At 44.8% G+C, this 27,866-nt stretch overlaps 1 protein-coding gene across 1 annotated transcript in view; it reads right to left on the bottom strand.

Annotated features, from left to right (window-relative positions):
• Positions 1–17,640: 17,640 nt before the first annotated feature.
• IGSF8 (immunoglobulin superfamily member 8) overlaps positions 17,641–27,866 on the bottom strand; it is a 395,119-nt gene continuing 384,893 nt past the window's right edge. The window contains exon 7 of the mRNA XM_069635441.1: positions 17,641–19,618. The gene's annotated coding sequence lies outside the window, so the exon portion shown is untranslated. The remainder of the gene's footprint in view (positions 19,619–27,866) is intronic.

The following is a 27,866-nucleotide window of genomic DNA, read 5'->3' as shown; positions in this document are numbered from 1 at the left end:
CATCCATAGTGGGCCGCCCCTACCCCACTCCATGCTGGCAGCGCGGCCCATAGTTGCAGCACCACGCTGGTTAAATGGTATTTAGGCACAAAATTCAATCAGGATTGCTTCTGCTGAGCCGCAACACAATCAGGAGTCGTTGCAAGCCACGTAACCTCTGGTTTCTATCAGGAAATCAATGGATTATGAGCCGGATTTGCACGGGTGCAGGAGAGCTTTACAGACCTGTGGCCATCTTGGTCGGGCTCTCTAGTGCCCCCTTTTGATGTGCTTGATACTTAAGGTGTTTTTTCTTTTTATTCTCGAAAAATAATAGTTTACCTTATTCTAGAAAAATAATAGTTTTCCTCGCCAGTGCTGGATCCTTGGAGGATACCAATGGATTGGAGTCCCCTGGAAAGCCACCTGGATCGACGAAGGGGGTGAAGACAATGACCCCAAAAGATGTGGAGATGATGACCCCGAAAGAAGTGCCATGGAGTCCCAGAATGGAGGAGTTCCATCAAGAGCCGTTTCCTGTGTGATTTTATCACAAACTATTATTTACAAAGTCTATTTATATTACAGACTATTTTTTACCATTCCTATCACAGAGTATTTTATTACAAGATGTATTTACAATGACTATGGAGGTCATTACGACCCAGGCGTTTAGGGTTAACGCCGTCCTTAACCCTGAACGCCTGATTCCAATTTTAACGGCTGCTTTTAGCAGGCGTTAAAATCCATGGCGCTAAACCGCCTTGGTGCTAATTACGGCACCGTAATTTACGGTGCCGTAATTAGCGCCTTCCCCACTCCCATTATGCCCTATGGGGCAAACATGGGAATGGGGAAGGGTAAATGGGAAATGGGGATTTACCGCCCCATTCACCTTGGAATGGGGCGGTAAATCCGCCATCCACCATGGTGTAAACATAGTTTACACCATGGTGGTAAAGTTGGTGTACTTACCGCCTGGGTCGTAATGACCTCCTATATTTGATATTTGATCACAGGCTGTTTATCACAAATTGATTCTCATCACAAACTGATTTTTTTTATTTTTACCAGTTCTTGCATTTGACTGAAGCCAATGGCAGTTTTGTTGGATGTGTGTTTTCTGAAAAAGATAATGATGTTTCAAAAAAGCAAAACAATCATTTAATAATTAATTTTAAAAAATAGAAAACTTGATCACCAATTAAGAAAAGGATCAAAAGATAAAGGTGATCAAAAGATTTTTAAAAAGAACATGCGGAAAAAAAGAATTCATAAGAAAAAGAAAAAACAGATCAATTTAAAAAAAAATCAAAATATAAAGGTGATCATGAGATAAAAAAAGAAAAAAAATGATTTTTATTCTTTCTTAAAGATATTGATGTTCTTTGTGTTTTGATCAAGATTCATAATTCTTTTGCTCACGTCTAAAAATGCATACATAATGTTTCTCATGTGGGGTTTTGGCCAATTGCGTGTTATTTATTTTTGACTGATGACAGAATATTCAATTGGGAGAAGCACGTGTGTTTTAGAACATCTATGTTTGCTTTTCCTGCAGTGATTTCAGGTAATATCCCAGGGAGTGTAGGAGTATCTGGGGGGCTATGGATTTTAGCATGCACATGTAGCTTGTCGTCTTAGCATGCACATGTTAGTGTTGTTTTGAACTACAATAGGGGCTCAGGTGGTGAAACTCATTTCTGGACTCAAGAGTGTGAGTCTCAGGCAGAATTAAATAGATGATTGAAAATGCACAGAGCACATGCTTGAAATTTCACATTACTTCAGGATGGCATTTCAATTGACTGGTCTTCAGTAAACATAATACTAATATAAATTAACATACTAACCTAACCCAATCCCAATTAACATGCAACTGAATCCCTTAACAATACTTAGTGCAAATTAGTCTATGATGAAATAGTCTGAAGGTAGATTTGGAAAATGCATGATGCTCTTTAAAGTGGGAAAGTAAACGTGCAGGCTGAATTGCGCTGGGTGATGAAAAAATGTGAGGTTCCATTTCACTGAAAACAGGCCATTGTTGAGCAGGAAACTCCTGTAAAAATGTATCTTTTGGTCTCCATCAATGAAGTCACGTGCCATTTGCAGTGGAGTTATCTGCAAGGGACGGTGTTTCCTTAGAGCGACAGGGAAACTTATTTTTATATAAAAAATATTTTTTATTTTTATTAAAAAAAAGGGAAAGGGATAGGATATGGCATTTGTAACGCGCCTATACACAGGTGTTTCAGTGGGAGTAGTTGGTCAGAGATCTTTGGACACTGGGAGATGAAGTAACCGAGGGATGGCTGGAGACATAATTCACTGAAGGCAGGCCTTCTGATGTGGGAGCAAGCGGAAAGGTTGATGAGGATTTCCACGCGAAATTGAATCAGAGACATCGTCAACATATTTGAGTAAATATATGTTTAAGTGAGGAGCTACTGTCTTGAGTGAAGTCAGCTAGTTAGGTAATTTCTTTTTAGGTGCTGTCTATTTTTAAACGTGCATGTAATTACGCATTTGTATTGAAAACCGTAGCTGTGGTTTTTTTGTTTCTCAAAATGAATTTCTCTTTCCAAATTCCACGTCTCCAAGGTCAGTTGGTAAGACTTGATACAGTTATGAACACTGAAAGGTTTATTCTCTGTAACTTGCATACCTTCATTTTATGATAAAGAAGCAGAATATTGCACATTGCTGTGTTTAGTTTTTTTTTTATTTGAAATGCATAGAGACAGAAGTGTAATAAGAGATATCTAAACATAAGGTAGCTGTTTAGCTAGAGTCTGAATGAATGTGCATTATTTCAAGTGCATGCCTTACAACTGTTGAAACTCAAACAGGGCGGATTGTGGTATTGTACATAAAATACCACAAGGGGACACAAACCATGTATCCAGAGTGTATCAAGTCCAGTGATTTGTTTGCTGTTAGTGACCCTGGTATAAACAATTATTTGGCAATATTCTGAAATTAGTCTCACCACCATGGAAATACACCAACGAGTTATCACAATATACTACCACGATAAAAATACCCCAAATACCACATACCAAATACCATAGCTATAACCCCAAAATAGATCTAACACTGCCCACCTTGTAGCGGTGACTAGAGAAAGTGTACACAATGTAGTTGCTTCTCTGATGGTATACAACAGTGCAGCGCAGTTTAGAAAAGATGACAGGTGACTCCTATTCTAAGATTCTGGACATGACACCTGCCACAGACGGGGCTAGCATGTCGGTTGTGTTTTTCATTAAGCATCTGTCACATGGGGCAAATAGTGTTAAAACTACTTTTCAAGTGAGAGAAAACAGGACAGTTCGATGCAGAATTCAGGAAAAGCAGTGATGCTCCTTGTAAAGTGATGCACCCCCAAAGCACTCCTTATACACACTTTGATAAGGTGGGAAAGAAAATTAATATTTCACTTGAAGTATTTGGAAGAATTTGACTAATATGCTCTTTGCATCTTTGGCCATTGCCGGCGGCCTGCGTCGGGTCCAATGCTATGAAATGGTGAACATCCACTATTTCTCTAAAGCACTGCATAAATCCATGGGGCTTCAAAGATCTTAAGTATAAGTAGAAAATACTAAGGTTTATCTACTCTGAAAACAGCCGGAAAATGGAAATAATGTTGGTTCTGACAGCACTTTCTTGTTTTTATCTCCCCATCTCGCTTACACCACACTTCATGAATGTGTTTCGCCCTTAAAACGCAGAAAGGAAAAAACCTATCTAAAATAAATAAACCACCTATAAAAAAAGGCTAGAGGAAGTGGATTGCCAACGTGTTCTATCAACAACAAATACACCTAACATGACATTTCTGTTATAAGTATTGTTAAATGGTAACATTTCCAAACTAATGGAATACCCTGAGTCCTGGTCGTAGTAATGTGTGTTTACGTTTCATTTGTTACCACCAATTTTATTTTGTATATGATTGCGCTCGTTTTTACATTGTTATAGAGTTTAAGAGTAAAACAATTCCAGCAGATTTGCTTGACAGAAGGATGTATTGTCTAGAACTGTTTTTCCAGTCTTCAAAGTCGTACCACTAATGGCCATCATAGCCTGTGGTGTTGATGGATGCAGGTAGTTTAGCTGTGTGCCATTTGAAAATCTCTATGTTGTTTGTGGTTAGAAAAACCGGCCACGTTAGCCTTATGGGCAGCCCCCAGATTGTGAAGTGCAAAAATTGACAGAATGGTTGTTGATAGAAGATGGATAGGGTCTGAGTCTGTTAAGTACACTAGACATGGTTGGTCATTTGAAGGAGTGAGTGTAGTGGAAGGATGCATGATTTTAGCAGTGAGGTGTTAGTTGAGGTATGAGAGGGGAGTTAGGTTGTTGCTTACTAGCTCTTGGTTGTAGATTTCAATGAGATTCAGGTGCATATCATGGTCAGTCTGCAGAGTATCAATCAATCAAATTGGTTTCCAACAGATTGTAGCGTGAAGAGTTTCGCTATTGCTCGTCTTCAAGTAGTCCAGGTTTCTCGTGTACAGTCTTTAGTTGGCTGCTATTATCTTTAATTTCCTTCAAAGTGAATGGTTGAAAAGCCAAGTCTTGAGCCGTTTCCTGAAAGTCAGTTGCTCATGTCCAAAGTTTTGGGTAGGGTGTTCCAGTTTGGTAGCCAAAACTGAAAAAGGGGATCCTCCTTGCTGTTTTATGTTGAGGTTGGGGACTAGTGCAGCATTGCTGGACCTATGTATTCTGGATGGAGTGTAGGGGCGAAACTCACTTCTGAAAGATGAAGGGCCCCCTCTCCATGGTATGAATGATGGGTGAAGCACACAGATTTGAAATGAACTATTTTCACCAATTAGTAACATTAAACAAGAGGGACATCATATGCGCAAGCCTGTTACAGTTAAAGAAATCTGTCCCCTCACTTCTGAATAAAGCAGCCTTTGCAGTTGCAGTAAAGGCTAAAGGTTCTACTTACCGGAGCACAGACATCACTTGGTGCTACCCTGGATGTCACTTTCTAAGGATGTCCCAATACATGTTTATTGTCATTGTTTATAAGGTCCCCATAAAAACAAAACTAAGAACATTATCAATGGCTTATGTTTTTTTATATCTGAGAAGCACGAATAAAGCTTTACTAAATTACAGAACAAAAAAATCATGTACTTGTGTTCCAGAGGAAAGTACAACATATTACACACATATTCTCATTGCATGTCATACTGAACACTGTTCTATTATAGGAATTATATAAATTAGTGTGCGTGTGTTTTGTTTGGGAGTGTGTCTGTATGTGAGGTCCTGCGCTGGCATCATGGAACGCACCCTATTTTTTTAGTAGTTATAATGAAAGTGTTTTACATGGCAGTGCTGTCATAATATAGCCACTGGCATTATGCATACGTCTGTGCTTTACAATGGCAGTGCTTCTATATACTATGGACCCCATCATGAAAAGGTTTTACAGTGGCACATTTGGCATATATTGGCACATTTGGCATATATTGGGACACGGGCAGCATGCCCCGTTTTACAGGGTAATGCTGGAGTGTACTGAAGACACTAGCATCATGAACACGCACATGGCTTTACACTGGCAGTGCTGGCACCATCATGAAAGATTGTTTTACATTTTACAGAGGCAAATATGCCAAATATTTGGGCACTGGCACCAGGAATTGTTGCCCAATGCTCCGGCACTCTATTGGTGACCTCACATCTATTTATTGGATATTTTTATGGTTCAACCTACAGAACAAATTGTAAATGGTTTGGTTTTTACAGTTTTTCTCAGAAATGGATCTGTGAAATACACAATTTCAACCCATTATTGGAACACATTTCGAAACAAGGGCCCACCCCTGAACTCCCCTACATTCGTGCAGAAAAAGCAACAGTCACTACTGGTCTGCAATCATTTTCATCCAATTGCACCCATCCGTCTTATTTCACACATAGTCCAATCAACACAATCACAGACATTTACCACACACATATCTAATCATACTCATCCTATCACACTCAAGCACCCATTCATAGGTACGCATAAACAGTTTCACCCATTCACCAATCTCTCCTTCAACAAAATCACACCCATGCATCTATCACATAGTCACACCTGTACATTGATTTGTATCCATACCACTATCCACCTAATCACACCCATTCAATCTCATTCATGCATGCAATCTGATCGCACTGATCATATCACACTCAAGCACCCATTCATATTTATGCATTAACAGTTTCACCCAGTCCCTAACAACACCAACCCTCTTTCCACACAGTCACACCCACCTTGTCAAGCCATTTTCACAAATGCACCCACACTTCGCCCGATCACATCAATTCACACGACATCTAAACAATTATGCTCATCAACCTATGCATTTACAGAAAGTCATCCCTCCAATAACCCGCCCTTTTATATCACCTACACATCCATGGTGCACCATAAGTGCGTTGACACTGATTAATCTGTACATGGAAAGAAAGCCTTCACACAGTGGTGAAAGTTAAATTCCTAATTCAGATAAAATCTGTTTATTATGTATAAGCCGCGAGAGAACAAAGTGGAGAGGACAAGAAGGGTAAACCTCAGTCACGATAGAAGGTGTTAGCGATGACATTACGCTGCTAGGAGATAAGGTATTTGGTGAGCATTGATTGATTGGTGAGTATTGATAAATACTGCAAAGTGGAGGTGAATGAACATCCACCAATGCCAAACCTCTAGCACACCAGTGATTTGCTCGAAAAGGCAGACCTGAAGAAGTTGGGTGACAGCTAGAAAGCCACTGGGGGAGCACAGCTAGAACGGGGACGTTTTGTGGGTCCTGGCAGCGATAGAAAGGAGAAATGCATTAAAGCTTCGAGCACAATTTAATATCTCTTATAAAGAGCTACTGGCTTCACATGTACCTAGAATGTATGAGACACCACAGTAAAGTGAGCATCTGTGGACCCCAAAAAAGGCAGTAAAAGTAGTCCTCCCAAAAGCAGACACATGTCCCCTGACAAGACTGCTGTACTGGTTGTTATCTATGTGCAATTCAGATTGAAAGTTACAGAGTAAAATCATAGGCCCACGCATACAGGGAAGTATCAAAGAACTGGTCTAGATCGGACGTTGCTGTATCTTTACTGGCAGGACACGGCAATACACATGAGGGACTTATTCGAGATAATAGAGGTGGTGGAGTCGGATGACCCAGAACTGATAGCACGGTTGTTAGTTATGAAAAATGCTTTTATTAAATTGGGTTCGACTCCAGCATCAGGGCCTTACAAAAGATGAATTTTGGACCTTTCTTATGAAGTTTATTGGGCTCCTCTACCGCTATTCATGAGCATGAACAGTAGTAGGTAGTAGTTGAACGATGCCAGGAAGGGTGGAAGATGAGAAAGGGATGTCTGCTATATGATGGATCTTTGCTTTGGCGACAGAGCGTGTATGCTGAGAAACAGAATTGATGGAAAAGGCATAGTGGTGGCAGGTAGACGTGGTGTGGTTTCTTCATATGCTAATACCTTTGAAACAGATTGTAATAGGTTTCCTTAATGCATGAGGGGCTAGAAAAGTTTGGTCTATTCTCATGCATGAGCATAAAGTTAGGAAAGCAAAGCCTATTTCCTTAGAGGCGATGGAGGAAGGCGAGAGGTGCCAGCTGGACCCGCATACCTTCTAGTACCTGGTTACTAGAGCACACCACTTTGACAGGTGTGAAGTGAGGTCGGGTAAGAATTCTGGTACCTGGTTACAAGAGCACACCACTTTGACTCGAAGGAAGTGAGGTTGGGTAAGAATTCTGAATAACAATTTTCAGTGTTGCTGGCATCGAGTCAACAGCTTTTTTGAATCACCCAGTCCTGGATTGCTTGCAGCCAGCATGCGATTTTGCGATTATCATCTTACTTTTTTTAAAAGGTTGTAATGAAGTGGGTGTCATCAGCATATGGTTAAAATTAGGGGTGAGTAATTCGATTAGGGATGCTAGCGGTTTCATGAAGGCTTTGAAGGGCCATAAGGAGAGAGTAGATCCAGTTTCATGAAGGCTTTGAAGGGCCATAGGGAGAGAGTGGGTCCTTGGGGGCCTCGTCTAGTTAGCAGGAAGTTTAAGGATTTAAGATCCCTTAATTTGAGGTTAAAGGAATAGCACGCTCATAAATATTATTGGCAAAAAGATGGGCAATAATAAAAAAAAATATCTAAAATTTTTTTTTTTTTTTAAAGTCCCTATGTAAAGTATTGAGCAAATGAAGCTCAAACCTTAAAATGGGAAGCACTAGGAGGCATCCATTTTGTGAAATGGAGTTCGCCTGTGCTTAACCTTGCGGCACTAATGAAGCAGAAGCCAGCCAGCTGTAGTAAACAAAAGTTACCACTGGGTGGCATTTGCTTCATTGGTGCCAGAGGACGGAGACCAGGGACTGCAGGCAGGAAAGCTGCATCTCGGTAAGTGCAAATTTCTTTTTTTTAAATAAGCACTAGCTGAGTTTTTTTTCTCTAAGTTTTCAGGGCTGGAGGAGCCCGGAAAAGTTAGAAATAAAACTGCAGCTTTTAAAACGTATTTTAAAACGTTGCCCCCTGGGCTCCAAGCTGAAGCTACCGCAAACATAAATACAACGTTGTTGTATTTAAAAACGCTGCAGGTTTCTTTCTAAGTTTCTCGCGCTCCTCCAAGAAACTTAGAAAGAAAATGCGTAGCGTTTTTGAAACACAACCGCGTTGTGTTTCTGCCTGCCGTGGCTATCACATTGGGTCTCGGGGGCTCCCCAGAGACCCAAAGTGATAGTTATGGCAGACAGAAACACAACGCGGTTGTGTTTCAAAAATGCTGCAGTGTTTCTGCCTGCCTTGGCTTTCACTTTGGGTCTCCGGGAGCCCCGGAGACCCAAAGTGAAAGCCGCTGCAGGCAGAAACACAACGCGGTTGTGTTTCCATGCTGCGGTGTTTCTGCCTGCAGCAACTTTCACTTTGGGGCTCGCGGGCTCCCCAGAGGGAGCCCGCGAGCCCCAAAGTGAAAGCCGCTGCAGGCAGAAACACAACGCGGGTGTTTTGAAATGCTGCAGTGCTTCTCACTGCGGCAGCTTTCGCGTGGAGTCTCCTGGACTCCCCCAACCCGGAGGGAGTCTAGGAGACTACAAGCAAAAGCTGCCGCAGTGAGAAATACAACGTTGTTGTATTTGTAAATGCCGCAGTATTTAAAAATCCAACAACGTTGTTATTCTGAATGCGGCAGCTTTCGCTTGGGGTCTCCTGGACTCCCTCAGGGTTGGGGGAGCCCAGGAGACTCCACGCAAAAGCTGCCACAGTCAGAATAACAACGTTGTTGTATTTATGATTTCCGTGGTTTTCCGACCACGGCAATCACAAATACAAAAACGTTGTATTTTTAATTGATGCGCCTCGGCTTTTTGCCTTTATTTTACGTTTTCTGTGCTTCCCTGGGCTTGGGGATCACCGAAAACATAAAATGAAAGTGAAGGCAGCCTCCTCAGCTCTGCTCTGGCTGCAGTAAGAAAACGCTCCCAGTAGGGGGCTTTTGCTGCTTTTTTAGTGTCAGTGCCGAGCTGAGGAGGCTCCCTGAAATCACAAAATGGATGCTCCCATGTAAACACTTTGATCCTCTTTTGCTCAAAGTGTTTACATAGGAACTTTCATTGAAAATATGTCTAAACTATGTTTTAGACTATTGGCCATCATTTTAGCAAATGATATCTCTGAGTGCACTATTCCTTTAAGAATTGAAGGTCCCTTAATTTGACTTGTGCGCTACGTTCTTCCAGTAAGTAGACAATACAGTCTAAGACAAACCAATTGATTCCCATTAACACATGTAATCGTTTGGGAAGGAATGAATGGTCAACAATTTCGTAGCTGAAGGATAACTCAGGAAGGACTAAAGCATTATCCCGGTTACCTTCCAAACACATGAATAGTACAAAAATAATGCAAGACTCCAGAGAGAATTTTCAACACAACAAACAAATGAAGAACATAAACCAACAGAACAAGCTGTACTTTTCTATGTATTTGAGATGCAAGGATCAAAGTGTGAAGACAGTCGTATTTTGTCACTACTCAAAAAAAGAAATGATTTCATGTACAACAGTAGCTTTTATTTCATATCCGCAGTCTGGGAGTATAGCATTCCTTTTCTCCTCAGGCGACATTCAAACCAGCAAGGAATTTGGAAGCATACTTAATTTATACATGTAAACATCTAACTAACCGTCAAAACATTTCCAAAAACAAGTCAATATTTTGGTCAAACCAGTTCAATAAATGCATACATGTTAAATGCGTTACATCCCTCTTCAAGACAGACAATGTTTTAAGGATACAAAGTAACAAATCTTGGCATTTACATTCAACTGTTGACACTGATGGAAGTACTTGACCAGTTTCACTGGGACCTGTTGTCATTGACACCAGGTTTTTCTGTCCATTCATCAACATCTTGTAATTTATGTGTCAGTCATTCACTCCCCCATCACTCAATAGTGTTGCTAAATCTCACCTGATCCACCTTCTTGAACAATTTACTCTTGTATGGACAGCCTACTAGTTCACTACTGATCTTAAATATAATCTAGGATCGGTCAACAAGAACCCATAAGAGGATAGTGTCTTGAGACGTTTATTGCTGTCATCAATATCTAAAGGAGCAGAGAGCACAAGAAGGATCAGGCAGTCTGAGAGAAGGTTGTGGTGAGGGGATTACAACATTAATGCGTATTACGCATAGAGTATGCGGATCAGGTAATTCCTGCTGTAATGGGCATGTGGTGCAAGTAAGATAGGAGCCAATGTGTGGGCTATGTGGTTTGTGGATTTGGGGGGGTGGATTTGGGGGATGCAGGAGGGAAACTCTGTTGGAATGGCTTCTGAGAGTGAGGAAAAAGCAAGAAAATTGTCAACAGGGCCACCAGCATTTTCACACATTTGGTACTGCCAACTCTTCTCACTGAAACACCAGATACTTAAGGTACGTTTGTAGTATTCTAAACATTTTGGTCTCAACCCTTACAGTTTCCTCATTAATCAACAACTCTTTCTCTGGTGTGTTTCTATCCTCTATGCTAATGAGTTTCATATCTTAATTTATGCTCGGTCCTTTCCCAAGCTGACCAGTGCACTTGATTTTCTGCTGAACACTGCTGGATGTTCAACACTTGTCTGCATCTCAAGCCTCTTGCACCTGAAGCCTCTTAAAGTAACAAAACTTTTCAGCTTCTTTCTTTCGTTCTCTAACCCTCCAATGGTATATTATTCACGCCATCTCTTTACCAAATTTCTAACTTGCAGATGTACACTCTTTTGCAGGGCCAACCACTCATCTCTTTAATCTCCGTAATATACTCACACTATACTCAGCCTCTGTTGCCCTTCTGTCTCCCTCCAAACAAGTTATATTGACTCCTGAACTTGTTTCAAACTAACCTGCCTAAATCCTATTTCATTATTTTCCACCTGCTTTTCACCTTGTATTTTGTAATGTTTTCTATCATTTCCATTTATAATTTTGTACTTTGCATTTTTAAGTGTATTCCCGTTGCCGTGTGGGTGCTTCCCCACCCTCTGCAGTCTTTCCCTGGGATTAGTCTTCTTTTATCTTCTCATAAGGAACAAGTTACTTACCTGTAACTGTTGTTCTCCAGCATGGGTCTGGCATGGATTCACATGCTCATGCTCATGAATATTCCCCGTCGTCAGGCTGGGAATCCTCGGTAAAGAAAAAAACAGTATCAGTTTCGTTTCTGATCTGTCTTTCGTAGTAATAACCAATCACTGGTCTCTGCGTCATACTGACCACAGCCAATGACTGCCCTCTACCTAAGCACCGCCTCTGGCAGCCATCTTCAGATTTGGAAGCACGTGAAGTGGCAGTATGACCAAGTGAAGAGCCGCAGAGGGGTAGGCGGGAGGGTTCGCATGTGAATCCATGCCAGACCCATGCTGGAGAACAACAGTTACAGGTAAGTAACTTGTTCCTTCTCCAGCATGGGGTCTGGCATGGATTCACATGCTCATGAATAAAGAATACATAGCAGTACACACGTGCACAACCACGGGAGGTGGCAAAGGCTCAACATTAAGCATCACATCAACTCAACATTAAGCATCTTACCTCCTCACCAGGCTCACCTCAGGCGAACAGGTTGCGCAGCACTGCTTGGCCGACCCTGGACTCCTCCCTGGAATCCCGGTCGACGCAGTAGAATTTCGTGAAGGTGTGCGTCGACCTCCACGTAGCAGCCCTGCATATGTCCAGCAGGGGCACACCAGATAGGAACGCCGTGGTAGCTGCGATCGCTCTGGTGGAATGGGCTCTCGGACGGCCAGGCAGCGGTCGGTTTGCCAACCGGTGACAGCACATGATACAGCCGGAGAGCCATCTGGAGATGGAAGCCTTCGAGAGAGCCTTCCCCTGATTGACAGGTCCAAAGTTCACAAAGAGTTGTGACGTCTTCCGAAAACCCTTCGTGCGGTCCACGTAGAACTTCAGCACTCTAGCTACATCCAGCGAGTGCAAAGTCCTCTCAGCCGGCGACGAAGGCGACGGGAAGAACACAGGTAACACCAAGGGTTCGTTGAGATGGAAGTCCGACGGTACCTTGGGCATGAAGGAGGGGTGCGTCCTGAGCACTACCCTCGTGTCGTGGAAAGTCAAGTACGGGGCCTTGCAGGAAAGGGCCTGGATCTCTCCCACTCGTCGTGCGGAGGTGATGGCCACAAGAAAAGCTGTTTTCCACGATAGAAACTTCAACGGGGCCGAGTGCAGAGGCTCGAACGGAGGTCCCATGAGCTTGGTCAGCACCACGTTGAGCTCCCACGCCGGGGCCAGAGCCTTCACCGGCGGGAACGATCTGAACAGTCCCTTCATGAACTCTTTCACCAGACGATGAGACCACAAGGACGTCCGCCCCGTGGTTCTGGTGTATCGGGAGATCGCAGCAAGATGAATCTTGATGGACGCGTGTGCCAGACCAGCTTTGGCCAGCGTCAACAGGTACGGCAGTACTTGGGGAGCCGTAATCCGTAGAGGGTTAATCTTCTGTGCGCGGCACCAGACAGAGAACCTCTTCCATTTGTGTCCGTAGCATTTAAGAGTCGAGGACGCCCTGGCCTTTGCAAGAACCTCTCTGCAATCGGCCGGTATGTCGTATCCTCCAAACTCTAGCGCTGCAGGAGCCAGGCCTGCAAGTTCAGCGACTTCGGGTCGTGGTGGAGGATGGCGCCTCCTTCCCTGGAGAGTAGATCCGCGTCCGCCGGCAGCTTGATCGGCGGGGACGCTGACAAGTCCAGCAAGTCCGGGAACCATATCTGCCTCGGCCACGCAGGTGCGACGAGGATCATCCTGCACCGTGACCTCTTGAGCTGGTTGATGAGCCGGATTAGCAGAGGCAAAGGAGGGAACGCGTAGAGGAACAGGCCCTCCCAGGGGAACGAGAAAGCATCGCCCATGCTCCTCGTCTGGGGAAACCTGCTGGCGAACCTCCGGCACTTGGTGTTCGTCGCCGTCGCGAACAGGTCGATCTGGGGTGTGCCCCACCGTCGGAAGAGGCGATCCACCAGATCCTGCCGTAGTTCCCACTCGTGGCACGAGCGCAGCTCCCTGCTGAGTGAGTCGGCGATGGTGTTTTTTATCCCTGCCAGATGAAACGGCACCAGAAAAATCCCTTGGGCGACGGCCCAATGCCACAGGTCCTGCGCCTCCTTGGACAGCGCTGGGGACCTGGTTCCGCCCTGTTTCCTGATGTAAAACATGGTGGTGGTGTTGTCGGTGAAGATCCTCACCACCTTGCCCTTGAGGGACGGAAGGAAGGACCTGAGGGCCCAAAACACTGCACGGAGCTCCAGGACGTTGATATGCAGGGACTTCTCCGTCGGGAGCCAGAGTCCCCTTGCGTGCAGATTTTCGGTGTGCGCTCCCCACCCTTCCAGGGAGGCATCCGTGGTCACAGTCTCCCGGTGGGCTGGGGCCTGGAAGTCCATGCCCGCCGTCAGATGCGCGCGGGTGCCCCACCACCGTATCGCTCGTCGGAAGCTCTCGTCGAGCTTGATCCTTTCCTCGAAGCTGCCCGTCGTCTGGATCCAGCGCGCATCCAGGAATTCTTGCAACGGGCGCATCCGGAGCCTGCACATGGGAATGAGGTAGATGCAGGAAGACATCATCCCGAGGAGGGACTTGATGGACCTCACTTTGGCCGCGTCGGCCACCAACATCCGTTGCACCTTGCCCAAGATGGTCCTGGTCCTCTCCTCCGACGGGGAGGCCAGAAGGGACACTGTGTCGAGCCTCGCTCCCAGAAACAGTGCGACTTGCGCGGGCACCAGGTGGGATTTGGCGTAGTTCACGGAGAATCCCAGGTCCGTGAGGAGTTGGACGGTCCTTGCCGTGTGGACCACGGCGAGCTCCCTCGTCTTGGCACGGATGAGCCAGTCGTCCAGGTAGGGGTAGACGTGAATCCCCTCGCGGCGCAGCTGCGCCGCCACCAGTGCGAGGCACTTGGTGAATACCCTGGGTGCCGACCGTAGTCCGAAGGGAAGGGCTTTGAACTGGTAATGACGCCCTTGGACCACGAACCTGAGGAATTTCCGGTGCCCCTTTAGGATGGGAATGTGGAAGTAGGCATCCCCAAATCCAACGACGATAGGAAGTCTCCTTCCTCCAGCTGACCCAGGACGTGCTGGAGGGTGACCATCCGGAACTTCTGCGCCTTGATGAACTTGTTCAGACGTCGCAGGTCTAGGATGGGGCGCCATCCTCCCGTCTTCTTCTTCACGAGGAAGTATCTCGAGTAGACTCCGGAGCCCCGAAGCCCCTTTGGGACGAGTTCGATGGCGCCCTTCCTGAGCATCGCCTTTACCTCCAGGAGAAGTTGAGGGGCGTGAAGTTCTTTCCTGGCCACGGGGGGGACGCGCGAGCACCTTCTTTGAAACTCGAGCGCGTGGCCCCGGGCCAGGGCGTCCAGCACCCAACGGTCGGTGGAGATGGACTCCCACACGCTGACGAAGCCCGCCAGCCGGCCTCCCACCGGGGTTCTTCGGTGGGGGCCCGACCCCACGGCCGGTTCAATCCTGCTTGGACGCGGCCTTGCCGCCTTGACCTCCTTGGCGACGACGGCGGGGTCCGCTAGACTTGCCTCGTCCTCTGTAGGCCTCTTGCGACGACGAGCGGGCCGCTTGACGGTAGGAAGCGAAACCGCCGCCGGAACCTTTGGAGGCGCCCTTGCCTCCGCTGCTCCGAAAGGGCGTCCGTCGTTGCTGCAGAACTCCAAGGGCCCGGGCCGTCTCAGTATCCGCCTTGATGGCCTGAAGGGAATCGTCCACTGTCTTCCCAAACAGATTGTTCCCGTCGAAGGGCATGCCCAGGACTCTGGTCTGGACGTCCTGCCGGAAGTCCGTAGCTTTGAGCCATCCACGACGTCGAAGGCAAACGCCGTTGCCCAGCTGGCGGAACCCAGTGTCGGCGATGTCCGTCGCCACGGTGATGGCGTGGTCCGAGGCCACCTCACCTTCCTGCAGGATCTCCAGGGCCTCCGCCCTCTTGTCGTCCGGCAGAAAATCCAGCAGGGGAGCTATCTTGTACCAGAGCTCCCTGTCGTAGCGAGCCACGATAGCCAAGGCGTTGGCCGCTTTAATCGTCGTCGCTGCCGACGAGATGACTCTACGTCCCATAGCATCCAATTTCCTTCCCTCGCCGTCCGGCGGGGAAGTCGATGTGGAGGCCGCACCCCCCCCGCTTTCTTCCTGGCTGCCGCGGAGACGACGGAATCCGGGGTAGGCTGCGCCCGGAGGCACAGGGGGGCCGTGTCCGGGACCCGGTACTTTTTCTCGTACCGGTCTCTTCTAGCTGGTGTCGTGGAAGGGTTCTTGAGGAGGGAAAGGCCCTCATCCCAAATGTCGTCCAACAGAGGCACTGCGAGGACCGTCTTCCTCTTGGCCTCGCGCCGCTGATAAAGGAAGCCTTCCTTTTTCTTCTCCTCAGGGCAGAGTTGGAAAAGCTCGGAAGCCCTGGAGATCATGGAGTGGAAAGATCCGATCTCGTCGGGCGGAGAAGCCCTGGCGGGAGGCGACGACGGAAAATCCTCGTCGTATGCCTCGTCGTCCGTACCCGTCGCTGCCGTGTCAGTCCCCGTATCATCCCCTCGGGTGGACGGGGAGGAGGGCTGGACGGGGCGCGACGGTTGAAAAGGAGGTGGTGGATGGATCCTTCTTTTCTTGGTAGGGGGAACACCAGAAGGTCCCGGTTCTGGATCCCCCGACGGGAGAGGTTCCTCCGTCGGTAACGGTAGCCTCGTCCTTATCTCGGAGCATAAGGACTGTATGGCCAACAAAATGGCCGCCGAGTTGTCTTGCGGCGCTGGCAGAGGGGAGTCCGACGGGCGAGCAGGGGCCCCGTCGGTATCCTCGACGATGTCGTCGTCGTCACCTGCGTCGGGGTCCATTCCGACGGGCTGGCCTTCTTCCACGCCTAGGCCGTGGCTTAAGACCTCGATCAGCTCCTCTTCTGAGGTTGAGGCCGAATCTACGACGACGCCCTGCCCCCCCTTCTTCTTCCCCATGGAGGGTTTCACGGGGGTCCTATCGATGGGCACAAAAGAAGACTCCCTCCGAGGAGGCAGGGAGATTCTGGGCCCCGAGGTCGCCACCACTGGTGCAGCCTCCACAGGCTGAGCCAGGGCCGCCGCGACCGTTTCGATAGAGGGCTTGGTCGGATGGATCAAGGCCTTCACCACCTTAGGTGCGCTCACCGCCTTATCCTTCAGGGAGGGGGCACTGCCACGCTCCTCCTCTGCCTTAGAGCTCGACCGGGGCCTCTCCAGGAGCTTCGCCGGGTGCTCGGCCTTCCTCTTACCCGACCCAGAGCGTTGGCTCGTGGTTGATGGTGCCGGGGAGGGTGCGCCCTGCCTGGCGCCCGTAGAGCCCGACCGTTCGGCGCTCCCGGTGCCAGCGGACTCGCGGTGCTTAGCCTTATGTTGGGCCCCCGTCGCCGGGGCGCCCTCAAAGGTCTTAGAAGACCGCTCGGATTTCTTCTTCTTCTCGCCAGACGGGCTCTTACCCTCCAGCCAGTTGGCGAGACGTTGATGGCGGTCCTTCATGGTCCGTTCCGACATGTTGCCGCAAAACGCACAGTCCTTCTCCACGTGCGTCTTGTCCTCATGAAGGCAGTAAAGGCAGAAAGAGTGTTCGTCCTCCTTAAAGACGTTCTGCAGCTGGCATCCAGGGCAGACCCTGAACAGCTTTCCGGGCGTCGAGCTTCCCTTCTCCTGGGCCATCTCCGAGACCGGGCCTGAGAAGCTTCTGGAGTCCTCCGAAGTGTAGCTCGACGAAATCTTCACCCTTGAGGGGCACAGACGAATCCGACACGGGTCCCCGTTGATCGGATGTAGGATCGGTGGAGCTTGAGGCTCTTTTGACCGAAAGAATCGAAGTTTTTTGTGAAAAAGCGCGAAAAATAGCACTAACGCTCGAGAGCAATAGCACGAGGATCCCAACACATGAACGTGCGGTAAAAATCTGAAGATGGCTGCCAGAGGCGGTGCTTAGGTAGAGGGCAGTCATTGGCTGTGGTCAGTATGACGCAGAGACCAGTGATTGGTTATTACTACGAAAGACAGATCAGAAACGAAACTGATACTGGTTTTTTCTTTACCGAGGATTCCCAGCCTGACGACGGGGAATATTCATGAGCATGAGCATGTGAATCCATGCCAGACCCCATGCTGGAGAACTGGGCACCCTCTTTCCATTACTTCTCTTAGTCCCAGCGGCTTCTGATCGAAATAGACATGTTTCTTCCAATTTGTTAACATGCTCTTCTGACACTATCTGCCAAGTGTTTACTCATACTTTTTTGCATACTTCGCTTTTGTTGAGCGGTTTCAAGATCCACAGTAATTTTAAAACAGCTTTGGTGACACACCATACATGTGAAAAAAGTAAAAAACATGATATTAAATAGGAGTGGATGTGACCCTTCTTTACTGAATTAGGGTGTACGGATAGAACATAATCCGGTGGACTCAGCTATTCTTCATATGGAATTCATCGCCCACAGGGAGGCGGGAAATAAGTACAAATTAACGCACAGCACACATTTTAAAGCCGCATCAGCAGTACTTTGCACTGATCAGCATAGGGCCCATGTGTAGTAGTTCAGCAACAAAGCGTTGTGTCATGATAAATGTATTTTATTGAGCACCTAATCCTGTTCCTAGCAGTAACTTTAAACAGTGCAGCATCACTCAGTCTGATTGGAAGGGGGCACTGGTGACCCTTTAATGTCAAGCCAACAAACTGTTAGACATTTTAAGGAGTTTGCAGGACTGCATCACTCAGCTCAGCATGGAGTGTCTTTAGCTGTTGTGCTTATTGGGAGACAGGCTTAAACGGCAGACTCTTGGGAACCAAATCTCTTCACTAGTTAATGAAAATAAGCAATAACCTTCAGAATCTGGATTTTTGAGGGGTTGGCTTGTGTCCAGCTGATTCCATGTGATTTGTAAATTTCTGGTGTGCGTGAAAGCCATTAGAGGAGCCAGTGTTGTGCTATATGTGTTCTTCCTTCAAGCTCTGCCAACGTGTCGTCATATTGGGGAGCAGAACCTCCTGAGTCTGAGAAAACTAGTGACAATATGGCTGGGAAGAAAAGAGATGAAGAGCGGGATGCAGTGCACACAGGGGTCACTAAACCTATTTCCAAAAAGACAACATGATCGGGAGGAACCCAAAAAAAACAATATTGTGATACTCATGCCAGAATGGATGGTTTTCTTCATCATAAATAAACAATTATCTAAAAAGGCAGGACATTTAAGTAAACCGGCATCGAGAACAAAATAATTACACAATTAGAATAAAACCTTCATGAAAATAACACGTTTTGCTTTTTCCGTAAAGTGACCGAAAGTCTGACAGAGATATGTCCCGGCATTCTACCATCTTAAAAATAAAATAAAAAAACAAAGAAACATTATTGAACATTATTGTACAGTACAAGGAAAAAAAGGAAGATCGTACCCCTCGGAGCTAGGTTTTTGTTTATAGACATTAAAGTAGGTCTCGGCAGTGTCTGAAATTCCAGAATCAAAAGATGAGGGAGAGACATATGCTATACACAGGTGCAAACCTATTTTTCTTCAAGTACCTTTTCAATGTGCAAATTAAGAGTGATTCATTGATATTCTGGGCACCTGGTATCTTCATGGAAAATTTCAGAGTGGTTGCCAGTAAGTTCACAAGTCCAGTGGGTCCAATTCCATAGGACATAGTAACGGTTTTTGGGGAACACCTGGTTGAGCAGCGACACATATATGGCTTTAGGGTCTACCTGGTTTCTTTTCTCCCCCCAGGCACCCTGCCTTTACGTAGTTCTTCATTCCATTGCAAGCAAAATGCAGGCCGCTTTAGAGTAGGAACTTGGTTGTTTCAACCTCACAAGGTTCACATTGCACTAATAAACTGACATCGTAGATAGGAAACAATTGTTATCCTTCAGAAGAAACAACTACTGAAGAACGGGCAGAGGTATTTTCCAGGAAATCGAAAAGGCACCACAATCGTCTGGGAAGAGCTTGCAGGACTTCCATAAATAAAAAGAGACCATCCAAGACTGATTCGGAAGGCTGAACACAACTGGAAAAAAGAAGAAGAATTTATATCAAATGTCTAAGCTTTGGTACTGAATGCGAGACCATCATATTACCCCTTTGGCAGATATTAATTGCACTTTTCTACCAACTTTCAAACAGAGTGAACCTCAAGCTTAAACAATAATAGACGTCTTTGAAAGTCATGTTCATTAAAAGAAAGCCATCATATAGTATTGGTTCAACTTGTTGGTTTATGTGGCTTTTCCATTTTCTATATGACTTAATGTTTGAATGTTTAGCTGTTGTGTGTGTAACGGTGCATGGCTTAATCATGTAATATATATATATATATATATATATATATATATATATATATATATATATATATATATATCTCTAGCTGCTTCTGGATCCAGGTTGGATACCAGTACTACTCTTGCGTCAGCTATATAAACACAATAAATACAGATACAAAACTAGCACAGTAATGTAGCCTTCTCTGTGATCCCCAGGACCTTTAATGTGCCACCTTGTTGAACACCAAGATATGTGACTCACACGATCTGAGCCCAAAGGCTCCCCTTCTTTAGCAAAGAGTGTTTTTTTAGCAAGAAGTGGAAATGATGAGAATGCAGGGATTGGGAGCCACAAAAACAGACACCATTGCTGGGAAATGCTTTTGGCTTCAGGGGTAGCATCAGACCTGCCTACATTTGCAAATCAAAGCCCCTGAGATTTATCTCACCGGATGCCATGCCCACAAGATTCCTCCCAACTATGCACATGACTCCGTCCACCTGTCCCATCCATACGTTTTTCTCAAAAAGCAATACACAGCGCTGTTGTGTGGATGGAGCCTGTGACATTGGTGAGGATTAGCTAGGGTTAAAAACAAGTTTGCAGTGTGTACTTTGACCTGGAACAGTGTGCAAATAATTGCCCGAGAAAGATAAGTCATTGTTACACAACAAAAAGCTTTCCACAAGTTGAAAGTGTGTTTGTGTACTAAGCGGTCAATCAATGTGTGTGTACCAATAATAAAGTAATAGCCTTAAGGGATGGATGGGTCTCCAAAAGCGCTCACACACGAAGTAGTGGTTTCTGGGTCTAACTAACTTGGCATTAAAGACCTCGCTCTGCTTTTCTCTGTTGGGCGGGTGGGCTGCATTTGCTGGGGGATCCGGTGAGTGCTGAGCAGGCAGAGCTCAGCGGAGCTCAGGTACGGCTGGGGTCGCCAGACTCAGCGGATCCAGAGTCTGGGAGTGGAGGTGGCGATATGCTGCCTGCAAAGGGATATGATGATAGCTTTGTGGCCCGTCACACGACGACAAATATGGGTGAGTTGCATGCCATAACTGCGACTCTGCCCACACCGCCATGTGATTTGCCACTACCTTTCTGTTTGTAGCTAATTGCATGGAGGCATGGGCAGAATTGATGGGTCTGCCACAAATCCCAGAGACTCTAAGCTCTTCCCCCAGAGCCAGAGATTAGCAGAAAACCCAGAGAGCCTCTGGACTAAAAGTGGAGACTAGACAAGTCTGGGTAGAATACAACATGTATGTAAATTCATTACATGAGAGGAGCAGGCAGGAGTCCACTGGTATAGGTGAGGCATACGCCATGGCTGAAGTTGTGTGGAGATTTTCAGAAGGCTTGAAATACGGGCATGCACCGTCAAGTACAGCAAGCATTCCGAGCCATCTGACAGGCTCGGGTGCAGCTCCATGGTGAGTATACGTTCGATTATAATGCCTTTTGTACCACACTACACAACAACGAACAGAGCGATCAAGCACTAGCTGCAAATGGCTTGTTTTACAATGTGAACAGTTCGACCTTTATCTTAAAGTTACAACTCAAAATCCCTAGCTCCGACACTTGCAGTTGTAAACAAACCTAACAAGGTCATCTAAACAATTTGCAGACAAAAGATGCATTTTGCAGTTGCAATTGGTTCAGACCTATGGACTGGCTACTGAAAAGGATTTTATTTTAGATGTAACTTGCAAAATGTCTACTTATCAGATACTTGTTCAGTCATTTATGGCGGAGTAGTCCGATAACATTATTTTCTGAGAATGAAATATTCAAAATTAAGTGAATTCACCTTGCATTTATTCACTGCAAAAAAAGAGATGCTGTTTTGAACTGAAACACCTTACAATAGCACTCCACAGCGATTGAAGCCGTAGTGGGTTAAAGATCAGTCAGTGTAGTGCTCCGACTCGGATATGAAATGGGGGCAACACAGACAAAACAAAACATTATTCTGTACCATATGTATATTGTAAGACTGCTAAATTAATATGGAGTAATTCTATTCAAAGATATGGCAGTTAAGACGAGGGATAATCTAGTCAAACCTAGAAAATATGTACTTGGTAGAGCCAAGTATGTAAAAGTTAGGATTGTAATCTGAAGGTAATAAGATGGGACAGTGAACATGTCTCTTTGAGGGTGATGAGGTCATATTTGGGGGCAGATTGGAATGCTGGGATGTTGCTAATATTCTTGAAGTCAGGGGCAACCTCCAAATGTAGGAGGCAAGTAGCATGAAGGGGCAAGTGGCAGCGTGGGGTGGGTTGGGAGGTTAAGTAGAACACTAGGGACGTGGTGCATGCTAGTGATTATTAAGAATTAGATACTACCTGGGTGTGAGGAGCACCCATGGATAAACTGTGTTTACTGTCAGAAGGCCCCCAGGTTCCGAGACTTGGGGACAGGATGAGGAAGTCAGGAGTAAAAGATATGGGGGAGGAGGGCATGGGTGGGAAGTTGTAGGCATATAACTATGGTCTTGGAGGAATTCAGCAGGAGACACTAAAGTGGCTACCAGTGGAGGAGAGCCACATGACAGAAATACATGTGGACATTTCGGGAGCATGGGCAATAAAAGAGAAGCCAATCTAGGTGTAGTCAGCCAGCAAAGTAGATGGAAGGGGAAAACAAAGAAACTAGCATTCTCTGCTTTTAGGGGCCTTGTTATCAAAGAGAGGTAGATATTTTTAAGAACTTTCTCGTAATGATTCAGCTACATACACTTAATTTGTGAAAAAAGAAGTGCCAGGGCCCAAATATTTGACTCTTCGGGTGGGCAAGCCCCCCACCAGTGCTGCCACCACACATAGCTGCTACCCACACTGTCGACATATTTTGGGATACACTACAGCTCGCACCTGCTCATTATGGTTAATGGAAGCACTGACTATCCCTACTTCATAAATAAAGTGAGTCTGAGACAATAAGTGCTGAGGCTCAAAAATAAGTGACAGAGCTGAGGCCTGACAAACATCCTGACAAATTAAGAACGGCAATGACTGGTAAAGTTAAAAAGATTTCTCTAAAAGTAACTCATAGTTTATCAAATAAATAACAAGTAAATATGATACATAACCGGTAACCATTTGTTATGGTCTTATAATTTCTGAAAATGTAAGTGCTTCTTCTAATACAACCTTCTTACACGCTACTACCAATATCCGTTATTGACATATACTATTTCCTTGGTTTTGTAAACCATTTTGTGCTATACTTGTTAACACTGTACATTTGCAAGATATGCTCCTATAAATTGTAGAACATTTAAACAAAGAGGGGATCTTTTGGTGCAAAATCTTTTATCTACAAACCAACAATTTATCAACAATTCCACAATTAATGGCACATACAAATACCACACGTCTGGCTCTTCAGGTCTAATTCTTGTGTGGGGTGAAAAAACAGCCCCGCAGTGACAGAGATTGAGAGGCCATGCAGGGCCCTATTGTGAGAATAAAGCTGGCTGATGTTGAAACTCACTGGAATACGCTATCCAGATCAAACATTGATTTCCAACATGAGGCCTAGTGAATGCGAAAAGTGGACCCCACTCAACATTACCAAAATGGGAAGGCGAAGGAAAGCAGTTGCAAAAGAAAGTTGTGGCTGAAAATGCTGTTTTCATAAAATATGAAAAGCTACAATTTCACTTTAAGAGACAGATAGCAGCATGTTACATTGGCTTCAATGCAGCACAAGACTGTGATCCAGAAATCTAAAGTGAATCCAATCACTTTGCATTTGTCACAAAGAAAACACTTACTTTTCAACATTCAAAATGACATGATTTAAAAGGAGAGGCATACTTGTAGAAGTGAACACTTGTTTCCTGTGTTAACTGTGGCATATGTGTGAATAATATTGAAAGGGAGACTCATCTTTTTAATTATTGTATTAACCCCTTAAGTGCTGAGCTTTAATCAAGTCTATGCAAAAAAGACAAGCATACTAATACTTAGCACTTAAGGGTTTAAAGAAAGATTTAATTTCTAGACAACAGCCCCAGATGCGATACAGAAGATTATGTGCAAAATACATATTTTCAATTTAAAACGCTATTCTGTTAGAATTAACTATGTACCTTGCTGTCCCCATAACTGAAAGGTCTGTGCCTCTGAAACATTGACTTCAAGACGTTTGGGCTGGGCCCACCAAGAGAAGTAGGTCTGGTTTTCAGCTTAAAATGCAAATAAATATAAAGAGTAGATCAGAATTGTGGAGGGTTCAAACAGCCAGACGAAATGACCTTTAAGGTCGGGCCTCCCCAATAATTGTGCATTATCTTCGAACAGAGACCTTTGAAGACACTTAATGGCAGGGTCGAATAACAAGAGCCAGGCAGATGTCCGTGTCAGGAGACTGGGGAGAAATGAAACTTATGAGGAGAGGGGAGCTGCATGTGAATCTCAGGGGCCCATGTGATGCATTGCCTATGATTAACATTGTACTGCTTTTTCCTTTAAAATAAGAGAATTGTGCGTCCCAGTGAGCTCATCCAGGACTCGTACTGAAGGGCATAAAAAGCCTGTCAGTTCCATGTGAATATTAACCATATGTGATGTATAGAATTTGAGTTAGAAAGTAAACCATGATTCTGTCCTTCTCATAATTCAGAGTAAGTGGAATGTTGGTGAGGTGATAGACTGTGAAATAATGTTTGAATTGTGAAGTGGCATATTTTTCACTATTTCGGTTTTGGAGCCAATCGCGAAAACAATAGCTCCTCCCAGGAAGGGCGTGCTAAGTGAAATTAGTATTTCCCTGATGTGAAATGTAGAATTAAAAAATATATATGGTCATGCATTAATCTGAAAAATAAAGATAGTTGCCATTTATGGAGATTTTAAGAAAACCAAAATTATAAACCAACATGTCATTTTGGAGTGATGCATTGTTCTCCTCCCTTCAGTCTCCGTAATCCACACCTCTCAACTCCTTGTCCTATCAGCAGGCAGTGGGCAGAATTGGGGGGAGGGAGAGAGGTAGCCAAACCATACCGTGGGAATATTGATAATGTTTAAGTCTCATCAGATCTGTATAGTATCAATTTCCTATCTGAGAAGGGATTCTATTGAGGGACAACTAACCCGAGAGGCAAGGAGAGCTACCAAAACCACTGGGGTATCACCTTGCCAGGAGATAATCTGTCTACCTTCCAGGGAGGCAGAGACAGGGAAACCTTGAAGCTAACCGGGCCTGACATTGGAGGAGCCAGATGAGGACTGGGTGCTGGTGACTACTTACATGGCAGACCTTGGTTATTGGGCACTCATGGAAACAGCAGGTCTCATCATGGGAAAGAACAGATATGGTCAAAGGCTTCTGCCAAGGATAGATTGAGTGAGATGGCAACAAAAGTGTGAGGAAACTCTGCCAGCCTTCATCTCCTGCTTGCACAGTGGGTTGGGGGGCCAAACATTGTAGACTCTGGGCATATTTGATTAAAAAGAGAACTCAATTAATTCCTCATAGAAAACCCCCCTTATCCATTTAAATTGAATTGTGTTGGGAACTACCGGCCTTAATCATATCCATTTATTTGTGGCTGAGGGATGCAAAACGGTGTAGACCCTTAACACATTTAATTTAAGTTAATTCAATGAATTCCCAAATAGAAAAGATCACGGGATGAGTTGTGCTACAATTCAAGACAAACACATTGTATGCCCAGTGTGTTAGAGCCATTATAGTCAAAGTAATTGGGTGACCCTATTTTCCTGTAAGACCTGACTTCCTTAAAGAAGAGTGGTGTCATTAGGCCCAAAATAAGAATCTCTAAACATCTGCCTTTCATATGAATGTAGTGTGTACACAACAAATGTTCCCATTTATTCCCAAATCAGAAGCCCAAAGCCCAGCATTTCATCTGAATGAGTGTTGAAAAATGATGTTCCCATTGAGTTCATTTCCCAAACTGTGCCTTACAAATCAAAATCCAAAACGATTTTCCCATTGAGTGCATTTCCCAAATCCTGCCTTTCTAATAAGCCATTTTCCCAGTGTATTCCACTCCCTGTACCTTGCCGTCAAACTGAAGGGGTCATATCTAATAAATGCTTGGAGGGTGGGGGTTTCTGGGAAAAAAGAGCATTTGGATAAAATAAGCAATCACTGTGTGTTTTCAAATTCGTCTATCAGTTAATTTGCAAAGAAATCTGATGTAAGTTTTTACTGCAAATCTCTAAATTCTATCTGTGTTGTAGTATTAACTGAAGATCTATTAGAAATACATGTCCATCAATTTATGTAAGTAAGTTGAAGTTGTGATATTGTATTGTGCCACAGAGTTGGTGGCTGCTGTCTTTTGCGATTGATTTCCTATTCATTGTAGTAAAATTTAAATAAATATATATATATTACTACTATACACCGGCCTGGTTCCTAACTTATTGGTGGTACAGAGGGTATCGGCTGAATGGTATTATATAGGTTGGAGGCCTCACTAAAGTAGAATCTTTGAAGGGCATTTTTGTGCACCACCTTGCTTAGGGGGGAGGAACTTGCTGGGTTGAGAGTGGTCGTCCAATAAACCCTGACAAATTGGGGGCTCGTAGCTCGGATTTGGAGGAGAGTTTTCACTTGTGACATTGGCAGTAGCAGCAGACTATTTGTTTGGGTGTAATTGCAGTGCAGTGGATAGAAGGTTGTGTTTGCATTGTTGAGGTGCCACTCAGACTTGTACCCTGGGTTCCAGTGCGGTGAATAGATTCAACCGTGTTGATTGTAAGTCGTCATTGTGAGTGGAAACTAAGCAGGAACATGAATGAGATTTTTGCTCTGCATAGAGAGTGTATAAGGTTGCAGAACACATTTCAAAATGAGCACTACAGAAATCAACATGCCCAGGAAGTGTTAGGGAGAATTCTCATAAACATGCTAATTTCCCTTACCTTTGGAGACCCCTAGCAATTTTGCGGGATTTCTAGGACTTGAAATTTTTACCTGGAAAGAGTGTGAGCCTTTTTTTCCACTATCATGTATTTGGATGTGTGTTTTACTTTTGTGTTCTTTGGATATGGAGTTTTAGACAACTCCATAGGCATCATATTTTTCTTGTGTGTCACAGAGCACCCTCAGTGCAGTGGCACAGGGATGTCTTTCAGACTTAACAGTCTTAATGTTAATATGCAAAGTCTCTGATAAACAACTATCCTTAGAAATGTAATTCAGTGTACAGGAGCCGGCTGTAAAAGGTTAGGAGACACCCAAACCAAAAAATAACAGTGGAGGCAAGAGACTAGGTAAGATACCCAGTCATACAGCCGCTCTCTGGAGTCCCAATCCGGGTTTAAATTAAGTGCAAATTTTATGAACCTTCAATAAGAACCTTGAAGATTATTAAGTAACAAAACTCAAAAAAATTAAAAAAAAAAATCTAAAAAATCCAGTTGTTCTTCCAATGATGATTTTATCCGTCAAATCAAAGTTCATTTTTGAAAAAATGAAGAGTAGACACTGGTAATATTTAGTGAGGAAGAGTTTGCCACAAATCACTTCATCAACAGACTTTGGTTATGCCAATGCATTTCGGAATGGAAATTCCTTCATCAGGGCAAGTCTATACAATGTGGACACAACATGTACATTCAAATGATTTAAATAAATAATGCAAATAATGTCATGAGTAATATCCATATACCATCAAACACATCCATGCAAGAAATGTATGTAGAAACATAACAAAGGGCGTCATGTGAGTTAACGTTTGAAAATGGAACACATACCCAGTAGTCATGTATGTAGTAGCAGAAGGCAGGCCGGGGAAAAATAATAAATAAAAGAAATGAAAAAAAAACAATCCGTAAGAAAGTTGAGTACTGGTTCATAATGGCCAAAAGTAGGGAGAGTGGAAAGTTACCTGAATTAGGTAAATGTATTGCAGTCAAACCAACTTAGCGCTGAAAACGTCAAAAACGACCCGCTACACCGTGATCTGTGAGCAGTATCTGTAAACGTGAAGCATGTCATTT

This window comes from Ambystoma mexicanum, chromosome 1q (assembly GCF_040938575.1).
Source record: "Ambystoma mexicanum isolate Mex_15411 chromosome 1q, UKY_AmexF1_1, whole genome shotgun sequence".
In the NCBI taxonomy this organism is placed as follows: Eukaryota; Metazoa; Chordata; class Amphibia; order Caudata; family Ambystomatidae; genus Ambystoma; species Ambystoma mexicanum.
This window is presented reverse-complemented; position numbering and strand designations above follow the sequence as displayed.